Raw genomic sequence first — 26,233 nt, 5'->3', positions numbered from 1 at the left:
AAAATAAAAGCCCAATTCCCATGGAAATGGGACACTGTGGGATTAGCAGTGGCATCGTTATGTTCTGTTTCCGTATTGATTAATTCCAGCCAGGCTGAAATTTGCATGTGATTTACAATCATTGCCTTTCACAAATGTCTTCATTTAGTCGTATTTTGAGCATGGTATGACAAGATTATTGCAAATCACAGCTCCATCACAGAAGAATTTGCTAAAGGGGGGAAAAACAGTCACAATTTCATTGGGCATATTACAAAAGCGATGATGGGTTTGGGAAGAGCAGGCGCAGCTTTGTGTGCCTGGTGCATTCTTCTTCAGCTCCCCAGTGTCAGCCGGGCACGCAGGCCTTTCCAAATGTCTTCCTGTTAGTGTCTAGAAGCACAGCTTCTGACAGCCATGAGGAGGGGAGTCAACATGAGCATGATGTATTTGGAGTGGAATGTCAGGAAATTTACAACAGTGTAAAAGAAGAAAAGAGAAAAAACCTCTTGTGTCTAAGGCCAGCTTTGCTGAACATCACATTTCATCACCCGGACCCCCCAGCAACCTCTCACACAACACAGTTTTGAAGCTAATTGGGGAAATGTTTAATGAGTGACGAGCTGGATCCTGAAGAAGCTGAATTGTTAATGAAGTCTTCAAGAATATGCATGTTTAGGACTGCAGAATGAATGGGGCAGAGGTCAAGACACCTGCTGCCAAGACTCCAACCTAAATCTAATACTCATGACCTCGTGAGAAAAGAAAACGGATTCCCTCTGTTTTTCACTTCCACAAGCATACTACGGTATGTACATGTGTGAGTGCGCCCCCACACACAAAAATAAAATAAATAATATTAAAAAAACATATTTAAAACTAAGGACAGCAAAGCATCCTTGCTTGAAAGAATAACATCATTCAATCAACAAGTCCTCAACATCCTAGGTGCCTCTTGATACTATAGAAAGCCATTGATCTGATTTGACACAGTCTACACTCCACAGAGAAGAGGAATACCAACAGAAAAACGGCTTCAATTCTACTGGCCTGTGGGTGTGTCAATAGGGGACAGTCTTGATTGCTAATATGTATGTGAAAGCCAAACCACTGTGGACAGCACTGCCCCTAGTGCTAAGCATAAGCTGATGAAAAAAGCAGCAAGAGCATTCCTCATGGTTTTCTACTTCAACTTCTGCTCTGACTTCTATCTTTGATGGAGTATAATCAAAAGGAAAATAAACCCTTTCCTTCCCTAGTTTTACTTTTGGTCATTGTTAGAATTCCAAGTACACCACCTTTCATGGATACATCAACAAGTACATCATGGTATTTTAAGGCAGTCACAAAGTATTGCCCATCAAATATTTTGTTAATGTTCAACTAAGATTAAAGCCCCTGATGTGAAGCTGGTTGAGAACCAACTGAATTTCACATGTTGCTAAAAAGCCACTCGGGGGGGGGGGGGGAGAGAAAAATGATGGGAGATGAAATACAGATAGGAGATCCTGGTAATGCTAGAAGAAATCTTTTTAATACCACAAACCATCAGCAAATGGAGGACATCATGAGGATATAACTACATATTCCTCTACCTGATGAGAAGAATACATAAAATCCTGCTATGTCTGATGGCCATACAAAGAACACAGCTTGAGATTTTCAGGCCCCAACACTCCATAAACTACTCCTTCTGCTCTACAGCCCAGACATCGAGTTCATAGTCTGGTTTGGGTATTAAGAAGCAACCCTTAAAAACATAAGTATTGAAACCTTGATGCCTGACACAAGAGTCTGACGTGGGATCCTGAAAGGGGGACTAGATCAGGAAGACAGACGTTATTAATGGATTATGTGAATTGGTTGCTAGGAGTGGGGGGCCTCCCTGGAGAATATAGGCCAATTGGAACATATATGTAAAGGGTATTTTGGGGAACTGGTCCCTTCCCCATCTCTAAATACTCTCTTTCTTTGTCTATTCTCTCTATATAGTCTCTGTATAAACATTCTTTCAATATATATATATATATATATATATAATCTCTATATATTTTCCTTATTCTATATGGATTTTATCTATATAAATATATAATATATATAATATAGATTGATTATGCACACACACGGTGTATGTGAAGGTGCGTGCATGCGTGTGTGTGATAGCACAGGGCAAACTCAGGTTTGGGTTTCAGCTGAAAGAGTTCAAGCACAACTGGAAGAGACAGACATTAGGGGTTCAAAAACATATGATTCCGTACTTTCTCAAAGAGCTGTTATGTTCCTGTGGCCTATCTAAGCCTTTAATCTGTAAAGAAGCCAGAGAAGGACACCAAGAAGAGAGAACAGGAACAAATGGCAGCCACTGAGAGAGACATCTCAAGAAAATGCTCATCCTTTACCTCTGAATGGAGAAATGCAAGGTCCTTGAAGAAGTCTCTGTTCCTAAATGTGTTTGGCAACATTAAGGGATGGAGACCTTCAAGGAGATAGTTGGAAACACTTTCCCCCTTTCATCATTCTCACTCTTCGCACTCTGAGATTCTAAAACCTACATGCTTTACTCACAAATGCAATTCCACCAAATTTCCACCATGTACCTTTGCAAAGTGGGAAAGAACCTTTGAAGGCAATAATGCCACAGGCTCTGATCCAAGCCTAGGGTTCCAGGATCTGAGTCCCTGCTAATATGCATGAAGGGTTTTACCCTCAACGCTATGTAAACTACACATCAAAGGGCAGACTTGAAATCCCTAGCACCTACATAAAAACAAAACAAAACAACAACAACAAAAAAAACAAGCATAGGGAACACATGAGAAGATGTGTAATTTTAATTCGAGCACAGATGAAAAGTTAGTGAAATCCTGGAGCTCACTGGTTAGGCAGTCTAGCTTAAAGGATGAGCCCTGGGTTCGGAGAGATCTTGTCACAAGAGGAAGATACCAACACTAACCTCTGGCTTCTGTCCCAAAGTACATACACATGAACATGCCAGTGTGAGTGCACATGAGCCTACATACACGTGGCTACACACATACGCACACTTAGCCACTATCACTATCTGACAGTATTCTGGACAAACAACATTCCAAAGCTGATGCCATAATGAGGCATCCACTTGGGAAGAACAAACTCAGGCTGGCAGCAGGGAGCAAGCCTGCTGTGCCTTCAGCTGCTCATTCACCAAACCTGAAAAGCCAAGTCCCCAGAGGGCTCCATCCATCAAACATATGATGCTACAATTGGATCCAGAAAAGCAATTAGCAAGTACACTCTTCCAACAAAATGGGAGATTAGGGCCCAACCAACACCAGCCAGAGAGATCAACACAGAGAGGTTCACTCTCAGGTCATCCAGTCCTTCTCAGCAGTGCTGGCTTTCATGTTCCCTCATCCTGTTCTCCAGCCAGTGCAACACCACGGTTCAACAGCGAGCTGCACACGGCACATGCCAAGGGCATTGCTTCTACAACCTTTATTCATTGAAGTCTGATCTGTTCTACTGGGGACAAGCAACAGGCCAGAAACTGAGCTGAGGCCACAAGAGTAAAACTGCTAAATATTGTGAGATTAGAGTACCCAATTAAAACCATAAAATTAAAAAAAGCAACAACAACAAAATAACAACCATGTTTTACTGCCTCCTTAAAAGATAAAGTTTATAGAAAACATTAAGCAGATCTGGGTGTGGTAGCACATGCCTATAATCATGGACACTGAAGGTAGAGGCAGAAGGATCAGAAACTCAGAGCCAACTGTGACTATAAGGGATAACTGAGGCCTGGGATAAGTGAGTCTTTTTCTCAACAGTCACAAAGGAAGGGAAGGAAGAAAGGAGGGAGGAAGGCAGGGATGGAAGGAGGGAGGGGAAGGAAGAAAGGAAGAAACAAAGAGAGGGAGGGAAGGAGGAAGGGGAGGGAGAAAAAGAGGAAGGGAGAAAGACAGAGGTATGGAGAAGGAAGGGAGGGAGAGAGGGAAATTACATTGGTATTTTAGGAAACAGAGAGATGGCTCAGAAACTCAATTGGGTATACTAATCTTATAGAAGACATGAATTTGGTTCTCAGAACCTATGACTCACAACCCTCTGCAACTCTCATCAGAGTATCTGATGCCTTTTTCTGGCCTCCTCCAGGACTTACATGCATGTGGTACACATAAATTCATGTGGTCACGCAGACATACACAAAAAGAATAAGCAAACAAATAAATACAAATATAATTTTTAAATTTTCTCCCTACCATCTTGAAAACAGTATCTACAGATATGTCTTACTTCACGTGTATGGATCTCTGAGACAAATCACAATATTATTTCATTTATTATATTTAGTCAACCCCTCACTGAATTTCTTCAACTTAAGTCAAAGAAACAAATAATTTCCCCCTTCTTTCTTCCATTTTCCTGGCAGGCTCAACCTTGTAGTCCTGAGACCTACAGCAATTGCTCCTCTGATGGACACTTTCTCCTTCAGGAAATGACATCGTGACACAGGTAAAAGGTGATTTAGGTAGACCGCTGTGTCCGAAATTGTCGGGATCTGATTTAGAGACCTTGCTTTTGTCAAGAAAGACAGTTGGGTGTCTGCTTTAAAGAAGGACTGGGAATATTTTCATCAAAGGTTTGAATTGAAAAACGGTAGGAGGTAAATATCTGAGATGTTGCCCAGAAAGACTGCGGTATCCGTGCAATTACCATTAACACAGGGCAGCGGCTGCTAGATGGAGTAATTCAATCTGGTGGCCTACATTTCATCACTTGGCAATTCAGAGCCAAGACATAAAAACTGCGCGCTCTCTCTCTCTCTCTCTCTCTCTCTCTCTCTCTCTCTCTCTCTCTGTGTGTGTGTGTGTGTATGCCGTGACTGGGCTCTTCTGTATGCATTCTTTCCCTAACTCCTACCAAGTTGGGTGTTGCTTGCTTCACAAAGCCCAATCATGTATCTCTGAACATCTAATAAAGGAACACAAGATAGTCTCTGACGGAAATTCTGACATTTGTCAAAGTAAGGTGTTATGTGACCTTGTCAATGACAGAAAAGGACAAGATGCGATGGGTTCCCAGGTTTAAAACAGGGAATAAAGAAGATACACCTCACATGATGACACACAGTGGGGAAATGGTTTTCCTCCTTTTTTTTTAAATTTATTCTTTTTTTATGTACATTGGTGTTTTTGCCATGGGTGTGTTGGGTCCCCAGGAAGGGGAATTACAGACAGTTGTGAGCTGCCATGTGGGTGCTGGGAATTGAACCCAGGTCCTCTGGAAGAGCGGTCAGTGCTCTTAACCACTGGGCTATCTCTCCAGCCCCAATGGTTTTCCTCATTGTCCAAGGAGCTTTACTGACACACAAATGAAATCCAAAAAGGACACATATTTACGGTCTACAGTTTGGTAATTTGGCAATGAGAACATTTTCTTTCCTTATTTCTTTGTCTACTGGAGTCATTCTTATCTCCATCTTAGTGTTTAAGGCGGGGTCTCTCACTGAACCTCGAGCTTGTCATTTCAGCTAGACTGGCTGGCCAGCTAGTAGGATGGCCCTGTCTCTATCTCCCAGTGCTGCTGTTAGAAGTGCAGCATTAAACCTGGCATTCATGTGGGTGCTAGGGTCTGAACACAGCAAACACTTTATCCACTGAGCCATTTCCCAGCCCTGTGTTTGGCTTTTTATAAATTACTATCCTGTTTCTTAGAGTGGGGGGTACCATTTCACATTTCCAGAAGCAGTGTGGAAGAACTCTAATTCCTCAACATCCTCATCAAACCTGGGAGTTACCTTTAGATGGTTTTAAAGGCATACATTCCTTCTCATTTTGCTTACCTTTAACCGCTCAATGACACCCTTACTTGATCCCGTGTTATCTATTGAGTATACTATCACTTTCAATCTTCTGCACATTATTGAAAATGAATTCTGTTTTCCTATTACCATAAATTAGGATTTTCTTGCTCAGTCTGAATGCAACTCCTTTATTGGATAAATATTTGACATGCTATATGAAATAGTCACTTAACCCCTTGCTAACATCATTTGAGAAATTCATGCACTGGAATATGCTATCGTTTGAATCTGAAATGAAAACTCATGTTTGGAAGCCTTGTTTGCCATCTGATGGTCTTTGGGGTGGGGGGTGATAGGTTACTGAGGGCTCTAACCTAGTCCGTAAGTAAATCATAGGTAGATTCATAATGACTAAGAAGGAGAGGGAAATGGAGCCTCTCTTGAAGGACGAGAACACTGCAGGTGTTCTCTGTGGAAACAGAAGGTTGTCTACAGCCCCTTCTAATCTCTTCACTTTCTTGTTGGCATGGGAAGAGCAGGTCTCATCTACCACATGAGCTGTCCTGTTCCACCTTGCCTCTGGCCTACAGCAACAGTTACTTGAGCCTAAAGTGAATTCTGTGAAATCATAAGCCAAGCGATTCCTTCTTCTCTTTCCAGTGGTGGGGAATCAATCCAAGGGTCATGTACATGTTAAGCAAAGACCCCACACAAAGTTACATCTTAGTCTTCTTTTTAATTTATAATTGATTATGCGAGGCAGGATCTTACTATATAGTCCTGGAACCTGTACTGTAGATAGGCTGGCCTTTACCTCACAGAGATCTACCTGCTTCTGCCCTCTGAGTACTGGGGTTACAGGCATGGATATCCATGACTGTCCTATTGTATTTTTGGTTTCTCGAGACAGGGTTCCTCTGTACAGCCCTCACTGTCCCAAAACAGGCTGGCAGTGAACGAAGAGATTGACCTGCCTTTGCCTCCTGAGTTCCGGGATTAAAGGTGTACAACAGTATGCTCTTCATGCTTATTAAATACAGCACAACTACTTATAACGTTTGTCTTTTTAAATCATTTTTCAAAATCTTGGATACATTTCCTCTATTTTTCTTGTGGTCAGATCTATGGATTCACAGTCTGTATCAAAATTAGAAAAATTTCAGATATTTCTCCAAATATTCTTGATTCCAGTCACATATTATTTGTCTAAAGGAAGTTATCAGACAACTCAGTGATGCTCTATCTGTTTTTAAAAGTTCTCTTCTCCATGTTTCAATTAGAACAGTTCCAACTGTTCTCACTGTCATCAATCTTTAATACACTCTGCAATTGATTATCGTATTTTACTTACATACTGTGAGTGGTTTATACTCCAAAAATTTAATTTGAGTCTTATTCAACTTAAATTTTTCAATACAAGAAATATAGTCATAATAATTTTTAAATCTTTTTAGGAATACCGATATTCCTATCAATTGTGATATCTTTATGCAGGTCCTTCCATTGTCTTATGACTTCTACATACCTTGTGCTTACTGGACAGTATTGGTAACCTTCCTTTTGCAGTGATAAAACAATGACAAAAAGCAAAGTAGAAAAGCAAAGGATTACTTCGGCTTAACAGTTCCAGAAGGGTGGAGAAGATATGGCAGAAGTGTGAGGCAAGCCTGGTAGTCAGGAAGCACACTGATCAGATTTCATCCACACACCAGGAAAGGGAATGGGAAGTGGTGCCAGGCTACACAAACTCAGAGCCAACCCTTAGAAACATACTTCCTCCAGCAAGGCTCCACCTCCTACAAGGTCCCACAACCGACCCAAACAGCGCCATGAACTGGGAACCAAGTGTTCTTATTTCACACTGAAGCCAAAACACAGACTCTAGGTCATCTACTAATCCAGGAAGTGCAATGAGCAATACTTGGAATCCTTGAGCTACTCCTCACTCTGCTGAGGCTTAAAACTCCATTAAGGCAAGGGTGGGACAAACAGGGCTTGCTCACTTTCATCCCAGAAATACTGTCCTGCACTACTTGAGTCCCGTGTCACGCACATGTTGGTACTCCTGCTTTTTTAAAAGTACAGGTACTACATAGAGAAATAAACTCTCAATGTATCCCATGTTGGCTTTGCACTTCCCATATTGTGTTCTCTAACACTCGAATACACTACTACAGTCAACAGTGAGCTGGTCAAAGCACATGCTGGGGTATTGCTTCTACACCCTTCCTTTGGTAATGGACAGCATGCTTGGCTGGCATCATCTCTGATAAGAAGATTTCAATTTCACTAACCACGATGTGTTATTTTTATTCTAGACCTCAGGTCCTCATACTTGCATTACTGAGATTGCATGTATGTACCACCAAGCTTGTTGTAGGCAGTGCAAGGGATAGAAACCAGAGCTTCATGTATGCTAGGCAGGTACTCTATCAACTGAGGTACAATGTGGGATTTCATTTGTCTAAGGTATATCATAAAAGGACATACGCCCATAATACATGTGTGGTATGTGTATTCAGTCCACAGAATCTAAAGCAAAAGGTGGCTGGCAGGCATCTGACTTCATAGGAGGTTGACAGCACAAAAGACAAATGCCCTAAGGATGCTTCTTTAAGCACTGAGCTAAGTAGAGATCCCTGGAACTTAAAACAGAAGAAAAAACTGGCTTTTCTCTTTGTTGATATTGCTTTCAGTTGTCTGTTTTGAGCAGGATTACTCAAGAACAGACAACCAATGAGAGGAACTTCTCTTTCCAACTTGATCTGGTGAAGATTTTTGTGTGTCTTTTTGTTCATTTCCTTCCTGTGACTGCAATACTTCAGTTAACTATCTCAGGCTCAGTAACCCAGAGAAGCCATTTTCATTGCATTTGCACAGCATTTTGATAACTGTAAATGATGCATTTTTTTTAAAGTTTTTTTCTTTTAATAGTGTATAAGTGTCTGTGTGTGGGTATTAGCACAGGTGCCCACAGAGACAAAAAGAGGATATTGGATGACCCTGGAACTGATGGTTGTGACCTGGATGATGTGAGTACTGGGAAAGTTAGCAAGTGCTCTAACCACAGAGCCATCTCTCCAGTAACCCCACATGATATTAATAACCAAATTAAAAACACCCTGAAACTGAAAGGAGTTTTGTTATAATAAGCCTACAAAGTAAAAGTACTTATGTACACTAATTCTCAAATTCCCAGAAAAGAAGCAAATTAAGTTTCTAACACTTTAAATACACAAAATTAAAATAAATTCTTGCACAGGTCAACTGGGAAACATTTTACAAACTCAAATTTACCTTCCTTAGGTACTCCTCACCAAGCAAGACTAGAAAAAAAGTTTGGTTTAATAAAAACAGTCAACTCTTCCCAGATTTATTGTAGTAAGTATAATATGTCAGTGATTTTCAATCCATTTCTTTAATAAATACCATGCTTATTGACAAGTAATTGAGAATCATTAGTACTTCAGGTTGCATCTTGTTTTTATGTTTCTTTGAGCAAACTAAATCAATATTTTAATTATATCAAATTATCTTGCCATAATTTTGCAGTACATTCATTTTAACTCATTTCTCTGACTTTAAGCAATTTAAAATATTAGAAGGATATTGAATGTACTAATGGGTACTCATCAGATATGGGGGCTACTTTAACTAAGAATAGCACAGCACTAAAAACTCATCATAATCCAAATTTTTTGCTTACTTTTATTGGCTATCGAGGAGGCTGTCTCTGCCCTGGGTCAAGTTAATGAACATGTGTATTTAAGTTCTTGTGTGATTGTGTAAGAGAGAGATCAGTGGTTCTGTTTGTTACAAGACCCCACAGAAAGCTCCTCTTTGGGGAAAAGCTGTTTTATAATTAGCAATGCCCTCTTAAATTTATTCTGTAAAATCAAAGCTCGTTACCTTTTCGCTGATCCTCCTGTCCCCGTATCTCTTCCATCTCCCAGCCTTGCTTAAAAGCTCCCACCCTAAAATTTCTACTCTTTCCCCCCACCCATATCTCGTATATTACTATGGCCCCACATGAAGGAATCCCCCAACACAATGGCATTTTCCTAGCTTCCTTATTTCTGCTGGTCTGCAAAGCTTCCAGGGCTCTAGCCTTCCCCTGAACTGAAGGCTACTGATGGGTTCTGAGGAAAGGGAAGTCACGGTGGTCAGTTAGGAATCTCATGAGTCGTCTACCAGCCTCCAAAGAACAGTTCCAAACCTGTGCTGACACATGAGCTGAGCTAAACTCTGTGGGTCTCAGAACAAAACAAAACTGGATGACGTGAAAATCAACAACCAAACACTCAAGAGTGTGGGGAGGAGCTTTGTGGAGAGAAGAGATGGTGAAAGAGGTGACAGGGGACTTTAATAAATCAGAATGCACACTAGGTGAGTATAAAAACTACAAAATTAAAGTTTTTCAGCTTTAATATTTGTCACAAAAATTTGACAATATTGTAAAACAAAACTTTTGGATAAATGTAACTATGTATGCTTTGTTTTCTAGGAAAGGAATGCTTTTGCTTCTAGTCAATGTTTGTAAAGATTTTTTTATTTCTTGTTTATATAACTTAATATTTTACTCAGGACCTCAGCGAGCCATTGTCCATATGAAAAGGTACAGGGGTCATAACTATCAATACTATAGCCTTAAAATTTGGAACTAAGTAAACTTAAAATGCTCACTTACTAATTCAAGTTAAGAAAAAACACAATCCTAGACCTGGCCAGATAGTTCAACAGGTAAAGACATGAGTTCAATCCTAAGGACACATATGGTTAAGGGTGAAAAACTACCCCCACAGGTTTTTCTCGGATCTCTCTGCAGGTATCACGGTACATGTATACCCACACATATATGCATACATTAAACTAAGTATGGTATAAAAAATACTGAACACATGCATACTAGCAGCATCTGTACGGGCTGGTTTTATAACAATTTGACATAAGCTAGAGTCATCAGAGAGGAGGGAGCCTCAATTGAGAAAATACCTCCATAAGATCTGGCTAAATAAAAGCAGGTAGGGCATTTTCTTAGTTAGTGATTGATGCGGGAGGACCCAGCTCTGTGTGAGGTCAGGGACAGCAGCTGAGGCTTGGCACTGTGAGATCCAGGCATGGCTACTGGTGAAGTTGAAGACTCTATAGCAGTCGAAGGCTCCGAATTAAAGGGAACATGCAGAGAAGTTGAGGCGTGGCACAATGATAAAAGCCCAGGAGAAGTTACTGGTAAAAGTGCAGTCTAGCTGCAGCAGAAGAGCCCAGCAATTTGGAGATGCCAGTACCATAGAGTGAAGCCAGCCAGAGCCTACAAGACAAGCTGTGTATGTTACAGGGGGTGGAGTCAGAAAATCATGAGTGGATCCATACATTAGACAATGAGTTATTTATAAATTGGGATTTGGTTTTTGCTTTAATCTAATTGAGATTGTGCTCTGACTCTTCTCTCTTGAAATACAAAGCATTTGATTTTTTTACAAAAATTTGTACAAGAGCCCACAGTTGAAAGACTAAATTTTGAAGAAATTTTAAATTTTTAAAGAGACTTTGGGTTTTTTAATGAACTAAATTTTAAAGTGTTTGAATTTGTAAAGACTGTGGGACTTTTTAAGATTATAAAATGCTCTTTATTGTGATTTATATAATGATGTGTGATCTTGAGAATGAGTAAGAAAGGTTAAGGCTTAACAGCAATGAGTTTGTTTTTCAAGCTAACAATTGTGCTGGCTAGTTTTATGTCAGTTTGACACAAGGTATAGTCATCAGAAAGGGGAGCCTCAATTGAGAAAGTACCTCTATAAGACCAGAATGTAGGGCATTTTCATTAGTGATTGATAGAAGAGGGCCCAGCTGATGGGGAGTGATTCGACTCCTGGGATGATGGACCTGGGTGCTCTAAGAAAGTAGGTTGAGCAAGCCATGAGGAGCAAGGCAGTAAACAGCACCCCTCCATGGCCTCTGCATCAGCACCTGCTTCCAGATTCCTGACTTCCTTGGATTATGAACAGTGATGTGGATGTGTAAGTCAAATAAAGCTTTTTCCCCAATTTGTTTTTGGTCATGGTGTTTCATCACAGCAACAGTAACCCTAACTAAGACTGCATTTTAGTTAATATTATGCTATTGAATTCAGCCCTCCTGGAACCCCAACCTTTAGTCCTGAGGGTTACTTTCTTCTAAAGTGAAAAGAAAAAAAAAAGAATGAGGAAAACACTACAAAGTGAGTGATGCTGGCTTTGCCTTGTAAATCTAGTCTACACAGGGGAAATGTGCTAACTGAGGAGCTCCACTGGCCCTCTCCTGTTCACACTTTTGTCTACAGATGTTTTATTAGTGTCACTTTGCACACTGTAAAAATACTCACACTTCCTTACTGGCCACATGGCTCTGGTTATGATCTCCCATCAGGCATTTCTCTTCTTAAAAGGCTAAGGGACTAATTAACCATTCATTTTAAGTCTCTGGCACTTACATATTGGCTTTTGGTTTACTCTGATGCTGTGTTGGAGGCTGTGCACTGAGCTACAGCCACTAAGAGCAATCTGATCTTCAGTAAGATCATACGAGTCTCAAGGTTCCCCGAGTAAAGGACTGTCCCAGGTATCTCAAACAACTAAGACCTCACAGAGAAAACTCTTGAGTTGAGATTTCTCAAGTCACTACTTAAGACCTAATCAAAATGCTGGCGTGAGATTTCCACAACACTTTGTAATTTCATGAGACAAATTTCACATGAATAACCCCAAGTGACTTTTAAAGACTTAGAATTATACACCGTGTTCAAAAATTGAAAATTAAAAAGCTAGTGTGGGCAGTCATTGATCTATACATGTGTATACAAGACAAAACTGTCCCCTAACTTCATTCGGGATGTGAAACTGTGGATGACTGTTGAAACACACAACAGCTTTTTGTTTTCTTTTTAAATACGAAAAGTGAGCTGGGAACACAGACGCACATAGAGCATTCACGTTTCCTGATTTGAAACTGGACCTCTAGGAAGAGAAAGGCCATGCATGTGACAACTTAAATCCCCCAAATCAGACTAATTGACAGAACAATGACCCTGGGGGACTGAGAACTAAATACAAGGCTACTAAAGGCTAGATAAATGGGAAAGATGATAGGTTTTCTTTTTACTATCCTGAATGTCACTTCGGGGTTCTATTTAGTGTGTGTATATAAGAACATTTTTGTCTTCTCTCATACCATCTACAACCTACAATTGGCAGTCTGCTATTATAGTTAAAGTTCAAGTCCAGCTTGGCTCACATAGAAAGATCCTGTCTTAAAAACAACAATAACAAAAAACAACCAAAAAACCAACAATATAAAGTACCTTACAAAAACCATTCAACAAAGGAAAAGGTTCAAAGGCTTTCATACTGAACACACAGCAGTTTTTTGGTTGTTTTTGTTTTTTTAAGGTGAGCTGCGTACAGACGCATGGAGAGTGTTCACACGTCCTGATTTGAATCGGGAACTCTAGGAAGAGGAAAGCCATGCATATGACAACTTAAATCCTCCCAATCACACCAATCAACATCACAATGACCCTACATGAAGTTTAAAGCAATATATATAAATAAATATAACCAATGAGGCCATGCTTTAGTATTCACTCACGCTGACAATTTTACCCATGCTGTAGAACCGAACCAGGATGGAAGTTGGAAATCAGAAAATGCAAACAAATGGAAAATACATTTCTACTACTGTAGAAGAGGTGGCTCAGCAGTTAAGAGCACTGCCTGCTCTTCCAAAAGGCCCAAGTTCAATTCCCAGCTGGTTCAATTCCACATGGTGGCTGACAACCATCGGTAAGGAGATCTGGTCAGTAATCCTCATCAACTTAGATCATGAAGCCCAATAAGGACAAGTTCAACAGAACCACCATATACCAACTGCTAATGCATGCTTCAGCACTGCCAAAAAAAATAATAATAAAAAAGAAGAGAAAAACAACAAGTGGGATGGCTCACCTAGTCAAGTACATGTAGCCAGAAGATGACTGACAGCTTGAGTTCTATCCCCTAAAACCCACACACAGGTGGAGGGAGAGAATTCACACCACAGTTGTTCTCTGAGTGTGCTGCCAAGACATACAGGCACATGCTCACACTCCCACCCTCCCCCAACAATTGTACTTGGGTTGTTTTAAAGCAGAGCTGGTAGGAGTGCTGAATAAGTCTGAGGATATCTCTCCCAAGAAATCATGCAAAGGTAAAAGGAGACAACTAGCCGCATGGTGCACACACACCATTAAACAGTAATGGAGAAATACACAGCACTTACACAAAAAGCTTGAAAATAATTATAAAGACTAAACGAACTAACACTGATTTGACTAAAAAAATAACAGATTTGAATGTATAAAGTCTGATGAACAGAATCAGAAATAAAAAGCATTAAAATAATTATCTATCACTTAAACAAAAACTGCATACATAGAATATTCAGGTATTAAATCATGAATTTCATTTGTTAAAAAAAACAGGTGTTTAGTACAAGTAAAATCACATTGCATCTCAGTTCTCAGATTACCCTCACAATATCTAACATTTTAATGAAGATTTCTATTCATATCTATGTGTAAGATCTAGTTGCTTATTTATTATTTGCCAATGTTATACAAACTAGAGTATCAGACTGCTTGTGGGCAGGCTTATAGGGCATTTTCTTGATTTATGATTAATGTTAAAGGATCCAAGCCACTTTGGGTGGTGCTCCATGTGAGCAGGTGTCCTGGGTTCTTTAAGGAAGCAGAATGGACAAGTCATGAGGAACAAGACAATAAGCAGCAGCCCTCTATAGCCTGTTCTTCAGCTCCTGCTTCCAAGTCCTGTCCTCCCCGAGTACCTGCCTTGGAGTAATGGACTACAAATTCTAAGGTAAAATAAACCCTTACCTTTAAGAGAAGCTTTTGATCAGGATAGTTATTATACCAATAAAAATTAATTCCGTGTGTGTGTCTGTCTGTCCATATGCAAACAGGTGACATCAGAGAGCAGAAAAAGGGGGTTGAATCCCACAAAGCCAGATTTACAAGTGGTTGCAATTCATCTAACCAGAGGGACAGAAACAGAATTCCAGGGTTGTCAAGAGTAGCAAGTGGCCATAACAACTTTCTCCAGCCCTAGAACTCAACTTTCTCAGTCACCAATGGGCTAAAGGTCAGGGTGACTTCTGAAATTTCAGTGACCAGAACGTGTCTCTGACTATAAAACTAGAAGAACCAAAGTAGCAGGTGTGTATGACTCTGGAAAGTGTTAAGGCTAACCGTTCATATAATGACGTGTGCTTGCTTGATGCCTGTGCATGTGTAGAACATAGGATTCTGCTTTTTCATGAGGTTCTTCAACTGCTTAACGTTATAAACAGTTACTTCTAGAAAGTCCTCATGTGATGAAAATAATACACTGGTGTTGCAAAGTTCTTAAACAAATATTTCAAATTTTTTTTAAATCGGAGGGGAGTCTTGGGGTGCAGGTCAGTTGGCAGAGTGCTTACCTAGCATGAACGAAGGCCTAGGTTTGATGCCCAGCACCCCATAAACCAGGTGGGGTAGTGCACACATCTTTAATCCTAGCACTTTGGAGGCAGAAGTGGGAAAAATAGAAATTCAAGATCATCCCCAGCTCCACAACAAGTTGTAGGCCAGCTTGGGATAGTGTCTCAAGAAAATGCACACATACAATGAATACAATAAATATGCTAACAGAACAAAATACCTTTACTTCTTGGGTTTAGGGCTGAGATGTTAATGTCCAATGACTCTGTCAGCACAGTGCATAGCCCTAATTTTCCCTTAGCAATGCCATGGGTTTTGCAAGTATTACACCCACTGGAAGACCCTCGAGCAATACGAAAATAATGTCATTTGGGGGGTTGAAATGGGAATAAAGGGTCTGGAGAAAGATGGTTTAGTGGTTGAGAACACTTAGTCCTACTGCAGAGGACCTGAATTCAGTTCCCAACACCCACCATCAGGTGCTGCCTCACTCCACTCATCCCATCTGGCTTCTTCAGGCAACTGCACTCACGTGCTTGTAACCACCCACCTCATGCATACACACACCATTTGAAATAGAATTCATCTTTATTGGAAAATGGAAATGAATACTTAGGGCAGGGGATCTGCATATCAAAACTGAGGTGAATCTTGAGGTACCCCAGGAATACTACCCATGTGTTTCTGATTTCCTTCAGTCGTATACATAAAGCAATCACTGTGCTCAGTCCTGATAAGAGTTTATGAGCTGTGATGCACACAGGAAATATGGAGAGTGCAGCAGGAACCAGGGCTGCTGTGCCTTGCTGCATTTTTAAGTGCTTAAAGTTCTGAGGCCAGCCCTACACAGCAGCTGTTTGAGCAGAGGTCATTCTGCTTTACAACACATGCCAAGCAAGCTTGGAGGTGACAGTTTATAAGCTCTGACATGCAGTTGTCACCTACTTGAAAACAGCCACCATCCACAAATCACCATGATTTATTACCGGCAGTCACAAGGGGAGTTGGCTATGGCTTTTGATTTTGTTTTTTCCTCTTCAAGGGTTACAGAAGAGCCATTAAATGTAGTATGAAGAAGGTCACTTTAAACATCACTATTAGTAGGGCTAATTACTAAAGGAAAATCAGAAATCATTTATTAGTCTGCTAAGCAAATTAAGGTTTGTTAGAAGGGATTTATAGCTCCAGTCCTTGGGTGATGGCTGGTCTATCAGAGAATATGTCTAGGACCTGACAGTTTATTAACCGTGTTGTATCTAACAGTATGCCACTAAGGTGCTTTTCATAAAACGACACTGCTATTTTAAATGGATAAACACTTCAATACAAGCAAAATGCATTCTAAATGTTTGTCTTCTGAAGGCAAGCACTGGGAGTCAGTGAAGAGCCTCCAACTATCAGAGCCTCCAATGACTCCTGTTTACAGTAGGCGCTGACAACAGGAAAACGTGGCACTTGGAGCGAGCTCGGCACCCCTCCTCTTTAACAAGCCCCAATTGGGCTCTCTAACGTCATTCACAATACTCTCAGTGTTTCACCAAAATCTAAGATTCTCATGAAATGGGTAGGGAGGCATCTAATTTACAACTGTGGGGGTGGTAATTTAAAAATTTAAAAATATATTTTTAAAGCAGTTAAGCAAAGTGATGTCCTTTGATCTGAAAGATTCTGACTGATGAGTACCTGAATTGTGTATCTGTGGCGTGTGTGTGCTGTGTTTGTGTTCAAAGCCTGTGACTCTCTAGTATATAGTTCACATCAACTTATATAACATTTATGTGATACAGACATCTACTAACTTAAGGGCATCATTTTCAAAACCTGTCAGGAAAAAATATAAAGGTTAAAATGAAATCTCATTTTCAATTTTTGATGCCGTGACCTGCCTAGACATTCTGGGACTGTCAGTCCTCTGCACTAAAGTTCTTACTGAATCATCTAGCTACGAAATAGGAGAAGAGAACACGTGAGTTTCTCTGTGGATACACATCCCTATAAGAGCAAAATTCAGTTAAAAAAAATGAAATATGCATTAATAATTAATTAAAGAATATGTAGTTTCACTAAGAGACCCATCAATAGAAAGCTGGTGCTGAAAGTCAGTACCCAGGATCTCATAGTGCCCTCCCTCTGTAGCATGAAAAGAAAGACCAACAGGGCCAACATTAAGCACTGGTCCTTTGTGGCACCCATCACTGGCATGAAATACCACAAATGAAGTCCCTTTTAGTAAGTTTCTTCTGGGATGGCTTGTTATTTCTATTTTCTCTTTAATGATTTTTTTTTTCCTCCTTCACATCTTGGAGAAACATGGTAGAGAAGGTCATCTCCCCATATTCATCAAAAGATGTGAACTCTTAATAGATTTGATAACATCTACTGCCAAGATACTTTGCAGACAGTGTGAGAGTTAACATGGATAACATTGATAGGATCTAGAATGACCCGGAAACATATGTTCTGAGGTCACAGAACAACTTACTGGAGTCAGTTTTCTCCTTTCCACCATGTGGATCCTAGGGATTAAACTCAGGTCATCAAGTTTGGCAGCAGGCACCTTTTCCTGCTAAGCTAGCTTACCATATCCCTAGAAGTATTTTTAAAAGTATAGTGCAAAAATATGGTCACCTGGGATGGGGATTGTTGTGGGAGTCTTCTGTTTTGTGTTGATTTCATTGGTTACATAAAGAAACTGCCTTGGCCCTTTAATAGGACAGAAAATTAGGTAGGTGGAGTAAACAGAACAGAATGCTGGGAGAAAGAAGCCGAGCCAAACAGTCGCCATGATTCTCCCACTCCAGACAGATGCAGGTTAAGATCTTTGCTGGTAAGCCAGCTCGTGGTGCTACACAGTATATTAGAAATGGGTTAGATCAATATGTAAGAGCTAGCCAATAAGAGGTTAAAACTAATGGGCCAAGCAGTATTTAAAAGAATACAGTTTTCGTGTAATTATTTCGGGTGTAAAGCTAGCCGTGTGGGAGCCGGGTGGCGGGAAGCAGCCCGCCGCTCTTACTACAGAGTGGCCGCCCAACGTGGTAATGAACTCCATGTAAAACCTGAGAGAGCTTAATTTTAAACACAAAAAAAAACAGAGTTTGATGCAGCTTTTTGCTGTTTGTGGGTGGCGTGCCGCAGAGAGAATTTCCTGACTCGGCAGCCTTTAAAAAAAAAAAAACAAAAAGCCCCGCTTGGTTTTAAAACACGGCTTCCTGGGCCATGTCACCGGTACATGGTGCATTTGTGGGCTGGGATGTTTGTGTTCCGATCGAAAAGAGTACTCTGAGACCATGCCTGCGCTCCCAGCCTGGGCAGACTGTGGGATCAGGCTTAGGCAGCTGGGAGAGCATGGCGGATTCCCCCTGCCATACAGAGACGTGTTTTCAGACTGCGCAGTGCTCTGCTTGTCACATTTTGCTGTAACTTGGATGAAAAGAGTTTCTGTGCTGCACACTCAGTCACAGAATTAAACTGCTGACTATGGCTCCAATGAGGACTTGCTGTGTGCCTGGAACTGTGCACAGCTCAGGGGTACCAAATGGCTCTGAGGCAGGAGCAGCTGCTCCATGCTGAACTGTGCTGACCTCAGGCAGGAAGGATCGATTGCGATCGTAATTACCATAACAACAGCACAGTTATGGTTTAGACTGGCAGTAAACAGACAGTACCCTATTACCCCTACATGGTGCAATTTAAGTTTTTAAGAAATGCTTAACATTTTAAGAAATGCTTCTGGATAGTAAAAAAATTATAGGTTCACAATAGAACAGATTTCAGACATAGAAGACCTATAAATGGATCACAGTGTTGGATGAATGTACGTAGGCTTGAAAAGAGAGAAGAAAAAGAATATAGAAAATAAAGTTAATGATTTAAAAAAAGGGTAAAGTCTTTAAAGAGACAAAATAAACTGATAGAGTAAAAATAAGCCACGTAAAAATGGAAAATTCACAGAGAGTCTGGATTATGTACATTGTGTTTTCTTTAAATTTTTGACTGTAAAGGAGCTAAGTACAGAGAGACATTTCATTACATGGGCTGCCAAGCTAAACCAGAATGGATATAAGGGTATTATGATTTCAAAATTTGGGTCTAAGGATATGATGCTTTGGAGAGGGTCTTCTTTTGTTTTCACAGAAGATGAGACCCTGTAGATTGCTTCTATCCCAATATAGTATGATAGACCACGCCCTCCGGAAAGGTGGCTGTGAACATCCTCAAAAAATTACTTCACTCAACTGCCGACAGAGATGAACCTAGCAGACAGGATATTCCATAAAAGACCTAAATAACAGTGCCCCCATTCAGCAGGAAGCAGTTTGGAGAGAAAAAAATGTGCCCATGTTCCCAAATATGGTTTATAAATGTTCTTTTACATTTAAAGGGGGATATGATATAGATATGAATAATTTGGATTGGTGTGGATTTTAAGGTCAATTTTGTTATATGTATTTCTGATCTTGATTAAGGGATTGTGATTCTGTAGTTCATTTTTAAAATGTAATGTATAATTAGAAAATATAGGTTGATGGATAATCCTAAGTAATAATCAAGCTTGTAGTCATGTTAGTTGGATTTTCTAGATATATAGAGATATATTTCAATTAGATAGGCATTCTTCATATCTTTCAAAGACTACAGAACATGGCATTTAATGTTTTAATAACTTAGGGCTTTTCATGACAATGAGACACGTCTGCTCCTGGCAGCACCAATCTACTTAGAAGATGGGCATCGAAGAGGTTCCTTATGGAGTTGGATAGCCATTTGAGAAAGAAACTGCTCTTGCCTGGACTATTGCATAAACTGGACACAGAGAACCCTCAGAGAGAGGACTGCTAAAATTGCCTAAAGGTGAGATGACCTTTTGGGATTCCTGATTCATGAAAGAATCTGTGGGACATTCTCCAGGACACAGAAAAAAGTAACTGAACTGTCTTTGAATTTTCCTGCTTCATGAAAATGTTTGCTGGATACTATGGGCCTGTAGGCTGAAGATGGATGCCCAAACAGTACAGAGGAACTTTGGGTGACTGTCCAGACAGCGAGATGTCTCTGTCATTTCTAGAATTTGCAAGTTGCTTACTTTTTATTTACTTAGGGAATAGTATATCCTTGTGGAGTCTTTGATGGAGTTGAAGAATAGATGGAGAGAAAAGCTATTGTTTTCCTTAGTTATGGTAAAAGATAAAGTATATATATATAAATATTGTAACTGTAATTCTTGTTTCATAACTGTTTTGTTATATGTAATTTTACTATGTTAAAGTTAAAGCCTTTCTTCTTTAAACAGAAAAAGGGGAAATGATGTGGGAGTCTTCTGTTTTGTGTTGATTTCATTGGTTACATAAAGAAACTGCCTTGGCCCTTTAATAGGACAGAAAATTAGGTAGGTGGAGTAAACAGAACAGAATGCTGGGAGAAAGAAGCCGAGCCAAACAGTCGCCATGATTCTCCCACTCCAGACAGATGCAGGTTAAGATCTTTGCTGGTAAGCCAGCTCGTGGTGCTACACAGTATATTAGAAATGGGTTAGATCAATATGTAAGAGCTAGCCAATAAGAGGTTAAAACTAATGGGCCAAGCAGTATTTAAAAGAATACAGTTTCTGTGTAATTATTTCGAGTATAAAGCTAGCAGTTTGGGAGCCGGGCAGCGGGAAGAAGCCTGCTGCTCTTACTACAGGGGATGTGATCCACACTTATAAATGAATACCTACAAACAATTAAAAATTGCTGAGTGCAGAGAGACGGAAAGAGAATGAGAATTAAAATCTCCTCCAGGGATAACTCCTTACTTTGAAATCCAATACCAGTGCACAGACCTAAAACGTGTGTGTGTGTGTGTGTGCGCGCGCGCGCTCATGTGTCTGTTTTATATATATGAGAGAGCAAAACTAAATGGTCTGCTTGTTTATAAATAAAAACACAATAATAATTAAATAAAAGGGGGCCATGATTTTAAGAGGGAGTAGTAGGGGTGAAATATGGAAGGGTTTGAAGGGTGGAACGAAATGATTTTAGTAAAACAATTAAAATAACAATCAATGTGTGCATGCACCCCTCGCGGTCCTGAGTTCCTTGTTTGTGCTCTCTCTCCTTCTGCTCCTGATTTGGACCTTGAGATTTCAGTCCTGTGCTCCAATGGGGGTCTCTGTCTCTGTCTCCTTTCATCGCCTGATGAAGGTTAATATTCAGGAGGATGCTTATATGTTTTTCTTTGGGTTCACCTTCTTATTTAGCTTCTCTAGGATCATGAATTATAGGCTCAATGTCCTTTATTGATGGCTAGAAACAAATTATGAGTGAGTACATCCCCTGTTCCTCTTTTTGGGTCTGGTTTAACTCACTCAGGATAGTGTTTTCTATTTCCGTCCATTTGCATGCAAAATTCAGGAAGTCATTGTTTTTTACTGATGAGTAGTACTCTAATATGTATATATTCCATACTTTCTTCATCCGTTCTTCCATTGAAGGGCATCTAGGTTGTTTCCAGGTTCTGGCTATTACAAACAATGCTGCTATGAACATAGTTGAGCATATACTTTTGTTGTATGATAGGGCATTTCTTGGGTATATTCCCAAGAGTGGTATTGCTGGGTGCAGGGGTAGGTTGTGCAATGGGGATGTTCTATCGGGAACTCACCAAGGCCAGCTGGCCTGGGTCTGAAAAAGCATGGGATAAAACCGGACTCGCTGAACATAGCGGACAATGAGGACTACTGAGAACTCAAGAACAATGGCAATGGGTTTTTGATCCTAATGCACGTACTGGCTTTGTGGGAGCCTAGGCAGTTTGGATGCTCACCTTACTAGACCTGGATGGAGGTAGGTGGTCCTTGGACTTCCCACAGGGCAGGGAACCCTGATTGCTTTAGGGCTGATGAGGGAGGGGGACTTAACCGGGGGAGGGGGAGGGAAATGGGAGGCGGTGGCGAGGAGGCAGAAATCTTTAATAAATAAATAAATATTTAAAAAAATCAAAAAATTAAATATATTCAATAATACATTTCTAATGAAAATATTTTAAATACAAAAAAGTACACAAATTATAATAAATGGTCATGGGATTTTTCAAGGGTTTGTAGTTAAAAACCTAAGAAGGAGACAAAGAACTTTCCCTTTGGAAAAAAAAGACACAGGACACCATGTGGCGCTTTGTACCTGATCACAGAACAATCCCTGAAAGTTAAGTAAGGTGCAGAACAACAGTAATTACACACACACTCCATCTTAGGAAGTATAATGTTATTCAAACCCCCTTTCCTACAGTGTGAATCAGAGGCTATCAGCACACTGGTTTCCTAGAGAAATTAAAGTGTGACAATTAGCAAGCTTGAATTTTAAAAGAAGTAACTGGAAGGAGGCTGTGGGTTACCCAGAGGAGCAGGCAGGATGGTTCACCCTGGTCTAAGAGTCCCTTTCACTGGAGCACATGGGCTCAGCCAAAGAAGTTAATCGCCTAATTACAGCCCCCAGGGCTCCAACTTACACCATTTCTGGGACTTGAAAGATGAAACAAGAGGTAAAGTGTTCCCTACGAAAGCATGAGGCCCTGAGTTCAGATCCATCACCCATAAAGAAAAACCAGCCTTGATGGGAAGGCAGAAACAGGAGGATCCCTGGGAACTTAGCAGGCAGCCAGCATAACCAAGCAGTGAATTCCATTTCCGATGACAGAGCAATCTGATGAAGTGCTGTCGCTCTCCCAACTGTGGTCGCTCCTCCCAACCACTTTCTTTAGGTGTCGCAGGGTAGGTAGCACACCCTGCAATCAATTTCTTATAAGTGCAATTACTGAAAAGACCTTCCTTAACTGCCAAGCCCAAAACTTAGGCATGTTAAATCCCCCAATGAAAAAAAAAAAAAACAGGTAAGAAACATTAACAAACTAAAGGGAACAACTGTCAGGCCTAGGCAACCCAGAGAAGAGGTCATTCCAATGTCACCATCACCAGGATGACAAAGAAAAGCATCTGTGCCTGAAGTTCACACAAAGTGAGACACAGCCAAGCAAACACAGAATCCCACGCCCACGTGAAAGCTCCGAGAAGGAAAATTACTGATTCTATTACATGGACGCAAATGGCAACATATACTTTTATGTTATTAATTTTCAGTGGTGCCCTCTGTCAATACAATATTGCATAGTTTGACATAAAGTTTATCTACGCATGAGCTCTGTGAAGAACAGAGACACTTAAAGGCCCTCAGTGGTTTCAAAGTGCATACTTCCTGTGCAGAGGATACAAGCTGTTTCTAACACCTATATCAGGAGTTCACACCAGCTGTAATTCAAGCTCCAGGAGATCTGACCCCCTCTTCTGGGCTCAATGGAACCAGCACTACTGTGCACATATTCAACAACAAAAAATTTTAAAAAACAATTAAAAAATTTAGGGGAAAAAAAAACCTAGCACAAGATGTTCATGAGTTCTGTTCAGTGCACATTAATTATGTCATTTGGTTTAAGATTCACAACTCTATTAGGTGGGTGGGGGGACAAAGATATCAAACACCCTGCCCAAGGTCACACAACTGGTCACACAGATCATTCTGCTACTAAATACTTCATTACATGTTACTCAGAGTAAAATTTCAAGTATGTGTTTCAGACGGAAAGATATCCAGAAATGTTTAAATCAAACAGAAAATGTATTCATTGAGTTGACGTTTAAAAAATCAAAAACAAAAAAAAAAAGAAAACCCTACACATACCCCAACAAGTTTCAGATTGCTTGCCAAAAAGGAAAGAAAAACCCAGCAAATTGATTCCAAGTTGCCTATAATTTCATTTATATTTAGAATATGAGCTGAGCAGTGAATGCGTATGCAATGAAAGAGAGACGGAGTGTATGTGAGTGTATGCGTGTGTATGTGTGTGTGTATAACACTCACAGTATTCAAAGCCTCCCCCAAACGTGCAAAGTTTGTTCCAAACCTTCTCTATTTTGTCTACTTCAAGAATTCTTTGCAATATGCTTATGTAAATAGTGCTCTTCACTGCTGTTCCCATCTCCAAAATCTTCTGCTTTTGCATAGACTGGAAAACTGACAGACCTAAGAAGACATCTTTGGAACACAAAACTAGGGAGACATAAACAAATAAAACCAGATCAAAAACAAAGGCTTCTTTAAAAGCCTTCAGCAGAATAGAACAGACAGAGTCAAAGAATTGGGAGACAAGTACAATGAGCTGGACTGGTCATAGAGTGAGCAAGCACAGGTACATATACAAACACACACACACACGCACACATACCACAAGCACACAAATACAGACTTCATGATGCATAGATTATGAACAAACAATTTAGTAAACTTGTTTACTAAAATCTGTACTACAGTACATGGGAGATAACTACTGTTTCTAGAGTGAGGAGGGTACTTGAGCCGTGGACGAGTGTTTAAACAAGCATCTCTGATCTGGTAGGCTCCAAAGGTGAGGGACTTTAGACTTTCCAAACCCAACAATTTATGGTTTAATGATAAGAATTAGTTCATCTGTAGTGACTTCCCCCATCCACATATCAAAAAGTTGTTGAAGCAGATTAATGAGAAAGGAAAAAATTAGTATGGGACTCAACCTAATACTGAGCCTGAGCCTTCTGTACTGAGTGAGAGTACAAGGTAACAGTATGTTTGGGGAAGAGAGCAAGTACAGCAGTTGCAGATACATTATTTAAAAGCATGAAACTCACCAACATGGACCTTAGTCCCTGGTATTGAGTATTACATGTGATACTGTTGGAATGACACTTGAAACAGAGCCAGGGTTTGATGAGGGCCTGGCAACTGCACCAAGGATTTTGCAGGGTGATAACAGAACAATGCAGTATTGGAAACACATTCTGGGAGGGGGATTTTTTTTATCATAGCTGAGAGCGAAACAGACATCTGGTACTCATCTTCTGCATGTACGCTAATAACATGACAGTTCTTGAGATAAGCAGAGTAAGTTGATTTTACCAAAGCAATTTTAGCAAAATGAAGAAGTTTTAAAGTTAAGCAAAGTTTTTTCAGCATTAAAAAAAAAAATGTCAAATCCTAATTAAGGATTTGTTAGTTATCAGATTATCATTAGAAAATAAAGCTAAGTATTCATAGAAGTAAGGAAGTAAAAAACAAAACAAATGTCCATTCTTTAGACAACATTCTTCTTTCAGGGCAGTTATAATGCCAATTTAAAAAAATTAACAAAAGACTGTTCAGGCTATAACTGAACATGGCAAAGGTAGTGATTTGGGCTTTATTTCTGAAAAGGAGGTGGGGTGAGAATAGAGCCTGTGCATGGAGGACAGGCACAACAGCTTCCAGATTTTACTTCCAACATCTCAACCCACACCCAGACTGGTGTGAAGAGATGGCAGATGGGACCACGTCTGTTCTTTCAACTGCTGAAGTAAGACGCTGAGAGCATCCTGCTCCTTCTGTAAGCTTGAATATTTAGGCCCTGGATGCTAACTGTGCTAACTGTATGATGTGAGTCCAGAGCCGTCCTTACCATTCACCTGGGATGACAGATTAAGACTAAGTTGTGTGGGTGGGAACTTTTTGGTGAAACTTAGGAAAGACTCAACATTCATGGAAACAATGCTGATTTCCAAAATTTAACATAAATACATTGAGAAAAATGAGTCAGCAGAAGAGGGGTGAGCATCTTAAGAGGACAAAGTTAAAATAGCTGCCCTGAATTAGTAGTTATTGACCAGGTTTCGTAGGATCTGTTCCGTCTTGGGTCTTCAAGAATCAAATGCCCCTTCCAAACACAATCAAGTTCCTGTAAATACTGCAAAAAACTGTAACACTGCTATGTTATCTTGTGTAAATAATGCTGGTTTCCAATCCTTCCTCATTGATATCTTGAAAAGGAATACTGAATCCACAAAGGATAATTTTGTTGTAAAAATTTAATGAAGCAACCATTTTCTCTGTCTTTTAATGAAAGATAGTGTAATA

At 40.1% G+C, this 26,233-nt stretch overlaps 1 protein-coding gene across 3 annotated transcripts in view; it reads right to left on the bottom strand.

Annotated features, from left to right (window-relative positions):
• Positions 1-26,233, bottom strand: part of Auts2 (activator of transcription and developmental regulator AUTS2) — a 1,103,484-nt gene that overhangs the window by 581,533 nt on the left and 495,718 nt on the right. The window lies entirely within an intron of this gene.

The sequence above is a fragment of the Chionomys nivalis genome, chromosome 3 (genome assembly GCF_950005125.1).
Source record: "Chionomys nivalis chromosome 3, mChiNiv1.1, whole genome shotgun sequence".
Classification (NCBI taxonomy): domain Eukaryota; kingdom Metazoa; phylum Chordata; class Mammalia; order Rodentia; family Cricetidae; genus Chionomys; species Chionomys nivalis.
Note: the sequence above shows the minus strand (reverse complement) of the source record. Positions and strands in the feature narration are given on the sequence as shown.